The 6,010-nt window shown below is 40.0% G+C and overlaps 1 non-coding gene across 1 annotated transcript; it reads left to right on the forward strand.

Moving 5' to 3' along the window:
* Positions 1 to 1,199: 1,199 nt before the first annotated feature.
* Positions 1,200 to 1,318, forward strand: LOC145414810 (5S ribosomal RNA). The gene has a single exon (XR_013899963.1). It is a non-coding gene; the product is annotated as a 5S ribosomal RNA (ribosomal RNA).
* Positions 1,319 to 6,010: the final 4,692 nt, after the last annotated feature.

Below are 6,010 nucleotides of genomic sequence, written 5' to 3' on the forward strand. Positions count from 1 at the left end.
ATAGGGTTTGCGCTCGTTTTCTAGGGGTCCAGAATATGCACTTAAGTGAAAAGTTGCTCTTACGCCCAAAGATGGTGGGTTTGCGAGGATTCTTGAGCATTCAGAATCCGCCCCCCGGTTCCTTGTGATGAAAAGCTACTCCCTAATTCATCGGACTTCATCAGTCACAGATGATGGCGTATAGGAAACTCCATCTACTCACGTTGCTTGGGACTGAATAAAATGTGCAGCAAGCAGGCTTTCCACACACAGTCTCTTCCCAACACGCTTGGTTCACCCACACACAGAATCTCGGCTTGGTGACACTATTTTACACACTCTTACTACACTCTCGTTTACACTTAGAACATCCTTACAGTCCACACTACAAGTAGTCTCAACACGACTTCCTCCCCTACCTGTAATCACTTTCCAACCTCATTTAAGAAGCGCCGTCCTGGTCTCGTCCGCGATATGCAACTGTGAGTACGTTTCTGCCCATCAAGTGTCTGGAGTTCTAGCTTAGGTTAAAGTTTCTAGTTATGTCTAAGTTTCTAGTTATTCATGTGTTAAGGAGGTTTGTGTATGTCAGTTTGTTCATATAATCTTCTTCCCCTTTTATTAACTCACTGGTTGTGTCGTATAATACCGTTGCACATTCCTCTTTCGATAATTTGCATTTTGATCCTGTTTCCTCCTTTTTGCTCTCGTGTATAAGGTAGATTTCAAAATATATTTTTATACAAAACCGAATATTGTGCCTTCTTCCCTCCTCCCATATTGTGTGATTGATTTGTGTAAACCCTACCCTGTGCACGCAACAATATATATATATATACTGTATATATATATATATATATATATATATATATATATATATATATATATATATATATATGCAAAACTTGCCTGTGTGCAAGATGACCAATATATTTGCAAAATGGCCAAAACAATGACCATTCTGCAAAATGGGAAAAAATATGGTCAGTTCACGAAAAGGCCAGCAAAATGACCTTTTTAATTTTCTTCAGACTCGTGGCCTTTTCACACACAAAAAAAATTAAGAAAAGAAATGTAAAAGATAATCGAGTAGACATTTATTAATAATGGTCAGAGACAGACAGACAAACAGACTAACAGACAGACAGAAAACGTGAGGGATGAACAAGTAGCCAGCTGATAATTATGGTCACTCTTTATTTGTTTGTGTAATATTTGGTGCCAACGGCCATACCACGTTGAGTACACCGCTTCCCGTCCGATCTGCGAAGTTCAGCAACGTTGGGTCTGGTTAGTACCTGGATGGGTGACTGCCTGGGAACACCAGATGCTGTTGGCATCCCTACGTGTCAAGTGGGGTTGGTGGAGGATTAGTGCCCCTCCCTGTAAAACAGTTAACTCTAAGCCCTTGGCCACCCCATTTGGGATACATGGCGTCTGGCAATGAATGAATGAATGTAATATTTGGTGAGTAAACTAGTAGCCAGTTGACAGTTGTAGTTAGGTGTGTGTGTGTATGTGTGTGTGTGTGTAAAATATTTAAAGGGTAAACAAGTTGCTAGTTACAACTGTGGTTAGGTTGTGTGTGTGCGGGGGGGGGGGGGACTTTCCTGTACTCTGTGTCCGTAGGAAAGCAGTAAATGCAGGTGACTGGAGAGGCCGTTATTAGTCTGTCAGCTTTGAAAGTATAGCGGGCATACTCATGCTACTCTGATTTCTTTGTTTGTAATTTTATTGCTTGAAGACCTGTACAGTAGGCAAAAAGAAGGATACTTTTTTTCATGGCAGTCTTTCTTCTCTAGTGATCCCAATTCTACCCAGTCCCACATTTGCGACTTAATACTAGCTGGTATGGATTTATTCATGCCAAGTCAACAATTCACTAAAAGATCATTCTCTCCAAAATGGTTTGATGGCAATTGTGCCAGAGCAACAGCCCAAAAGTCATTAGCATATAACTCTTACTTAAAATAAAAAACATCCGAATCACTCTCCCAATTTAAAATTGCTAGAAATCATGCAAAAGCTGTATTAAATCTATCTAAATCAAACTTTCTTCAAAAGCAAGCAACAAAACTACTTAACAACCCTAATGACAATAGAATATTCTGGTCAACTCTTAATTCTTTCAATAATAACTTTAACAAGTCATCTTCCATTCCCCCACTAAAATCTTCAGATGGCAATATTACAAATGACCCACGTGGGAAAGCAGATATCTTTGCTAGTACCTTTGCCAGAAACTCTACCATAGATGATACCAGCCAGAATGTCTCAGTGCTGGAACTTGATTCTTCCGCAATTGCCCCACTTAAAATACAGACAAGATACGTAAAATCCATCCTAGACAATTTACCTACCAACAAAGCTCCAGGCCCAGATGGAATTCCGCCAATTGTTTTGAAAAAGTGTTCCCCAGAACTTGCCTCTGTCCTAGCTAAATTATTCAGACTATGCATACGTACTTCTTTATTCCCATATTCATGGAAAGAAGCCAATATCCACCCAGTTCTGAAGAAAGGAAGTTCGTCTGACCCCTCCAATTACAGACCAATAGCTGTCACATCTTCTCTTGGTAAGGTATTTGAAACTTTAATTAGTAAGCATATTGTTAAACATCTCGAATCCAACAACTTAATTAGTGATAGACAATACGGTTTTCGCCACGAAAGATTCACCATTGACATACTCAATCTCTTAACTCATACCATCCATCAATCAATTGATCTTTTTGGAGAAACTCATGCAGTAGCTCTTGATATCTCTAAAGCTTTCGACAGAGTATGGCACCGTTCCCTTCTGTCCAAACTCCCTTGCTATGGACTAACGTCTTTTGTTCCTTTGATTTCTTCTTATCTTAGTGACAGGAAAATAAGAGTAAACGTAGATGATGTATATTCGAATTTCCACTCAATTAACGCCGGCGTGCCGCAGGGATCAGTTCTGGCGCCAACCCTATTTCTGGTTCATATTAATGATCTCTTATCTGTCACTCACAATCCCATTCACTCATATGCAGATGACTCAACACTACATAGTTCATTCACACTCAGACATCCATTTACAAAGTCTAATATCTCTACCTCTCAACTCAGTACAGCCATCTCCATAAATCAAGATCTATCTACAATCAGTGAATGGGGACAAAACAGCCTTGTCTCTTTTAATGCTAGTAAAACTAAATATATACAGTTTACTAATAGACAGATATTGCCAGATTCGTACATTACCTTCAGTGCTACTAATATTCCCATCTCCAAAAGTATTGAAATTCTTGGTGTCTCACTTAACAGTGCCCTCGGCTGGACCTCTCATGTCAGATCACTTGCTAAAACCGCCTCAAAGAAACTTGGATTATTGTACAGAGTCTGTAACTTCTTCGCCGATGAGCAGTTAGCTATAATTTATAAGAGTCATGTGCGCTCTCAGCTTGAATATTGCTCACCCTTGTGGAATGGTTGTGGAGAGGTTGCATTAAGACAACTAGACAAAATTCAGAATAAAGCTGTTAGAATCATTAACAACCCTACCATTAAATATAAACTACCTCCCCTGCAAGTAAGAAGGAATGTTGCCTCCCTTGCATTATTTTACAGATATTTTTCTGGCAAATGCTCAGACGAAGTTGCGTCCATGGTGCCACCTCTCCATCCCTTCCCTCGTGCTACACGGGCATCTGGTAGCGCTCATGACTGGAATGTCACTCAACCATACTGCAGAACTTCTGCCTATCAGAATTCTTTCATTCCCCGAACTGCATCTCTCTGGAACTCGCTTCCCCAGAGTTGTTTTCCTCCAAATTTCAACCCACAACTGTTCAAGTCTAACTGTTACAGATATTTTATGAACAGAGGACACCAGTAATCTGGTGTATGGATTATTATTTTTTTTTTACCCATTTGTTTTTCCTTCCTCCGTTCTGTTATTTATATAAAAAAAAAATACAAAGCTGGTAGACACTGAGAACAACAATGCAGGGACAGCTCATATAAAAACCTATTGTCTTTGAGAGCAGTAGTCAAAAGTTCAGTTGTAGGGCTTAACCTGATATTGGGCATAATCACGTTATCCAGTTGTTATCCAGTTTTGACCAAAATTTGGAGGAAGAGTTACGGACAACGAAAAAATTAAGTGACTGAGTTTTGAGAAAATTAAATTAGTGGTCTGGGTCATGTTATGTGAATGTAAACAATTTTTCAGGTGGCTTTAATCCAGTTTTAGCGAAACTAGGTGGAAGGGTTAAAGGTAAGGCAAAAAGTATCTTTTTCGAGAGCACTAAGTTAAAGTTTGAGGCCTCAGAGCAAGGCAAACTAAAACTAAACTACTCAACTCTTAAACGATTTTTTTTTTTCAAGGCATATTTTGTAAGAATATATGCCTGTTCAGTATGCGGTTTTGATACCATACTAAACTGAATACCCACTATATTATTATCATAATTTGATAAGATGTTCTCTTTCAGCAGGCCGATTGATTGACATGCAGTCAGCCAGATAGGAAATACTGTTTCTTTCTCAACTATTGGGGTCATTTGACAAAGGTGGTGTGCCTCTGGGCTCTACAGACAAAGACTGCAGGGATATCCTTCCACCCCATTGACATTTTCTGTATCAAATGAACTCACCATATCCTCTAGTCCGACAATAGCAGAGAATTTTTAAAATAAGGTAAAATTTTCTATTTCATTTTTAGCAATCATTATGGATAAATATACTAATTTGTTTTTTAAAAGTTGTACTAATATTATTAAAGTAAAGAAATACTGAGTAATTGTTAATCCTACTGCTTACACTGTTAATCTTTTCTCTCCGTTCGGCTCCTCCGATCACAACCTTATCACCTTAACCTGTCCTATCGCTCTGGTACAGCCTGTGGATCCTCCAAAGAAACGTCGTATGTGGCACTTTGGAGCTGCAGATTGGGAGGCCCTGAGGCAGTACTTCTTTGATTTTCCCTGGAATGATTATTGCTTCCATGGCCGGGAACCATCTGGGTGTGCCTTGCGCATTACGGAGGTTATTCTCTCGGGCATGGAAGCATACATTCCTTTCTCATATCCTTTGACTAATGCACGAAAGCCTTGGTTTAATCACGCTTGTTCTAATGCTGTCCGCAACAAGGAGAGGGCCTATAAAAGGTACTGGAGCCAACCCACCCCTGAATTACATCTTTTATACGTTTCTGCCTGGAATCGTGCTAAGTCTGTTCTTCGCTCTGCTAAAAATAATTTCATCCGTAATAAATGCTCTCAACTCTCTAACTCGAATTCTTCCTGCTCCTTCTGGCATCTTGCCAAAAACCTTTCAAACAACTTTACCTCATCATCCTTCCCTCCTCTTTTCTACTCTGATGGCTCTGTAGCTATTTCTTCTACTGATAAAGCAGATCTCTTCGCTCAGACTTTCTCCTCCAATTCCACCTTAGACGATGCCGGTGCTGTTCCTCCATCACTTCCCCCCTCTGACTTCCTCATGGATGACATTAAAATTTCTTCAGTTGATGTATTTTCTGCCATCACAGGCCTAAATACTAATAAGGCATATGGGCCTGATGGAGTCCCTCCTGTTGTTCTCAAGAACTGTGCTTCTCTGCTTACACCCTGCTTAGGCAAACTCTTTTGCCTTTGTCTGTCAACTTGTACATTTCCTTCTTGCTGGAAGTTTGCTCTCATTCAGCCTGTCCCAAAGAAGGGTGACCATTCCCAACCCTCTAACTCTCGTCCAATTGCTTTAACATCCTTTGTCTCAAAAGTTTTTGAGCCTATTCTTAATAGAAAAATTTTAATGCATCTTTCCCATCACAATTTCTTTCTGATCGTCAGCATGGGTTCCGTCAGGGACGCTCCACAGGCGATCCTCTCACCTTCCTTTCAGACTCCTGGTCATCCTCCTTTCGGGACTTTGGCGAAAGCTTTGCCATTGCACTTGACATCTCAAAGGCTTTCGATCGAGTTTGGCATAAATCTTTAATTTCCAAACTGCTCTCTTATGGTTTCTATCCTTCTATCTGTGCCTTCATCTCTAGCTTCCTT

Source organism: Coenobita brevimanus, chromosome 100 (assembly GCF_032717465.1).
Source record: "Coenobita brevimanus isolate Jiangsu-jjx chromosome 100, ASM3271746v2, whole genome shotgun sequence".
NCBI classification, from domain to species: domain Eukaryota; kingdom Metazoa; phylum Arthropoda; class Malacostraca; order Decapoda; family Coenobitidae; genus Coenobita; species Coenobita brevimanus.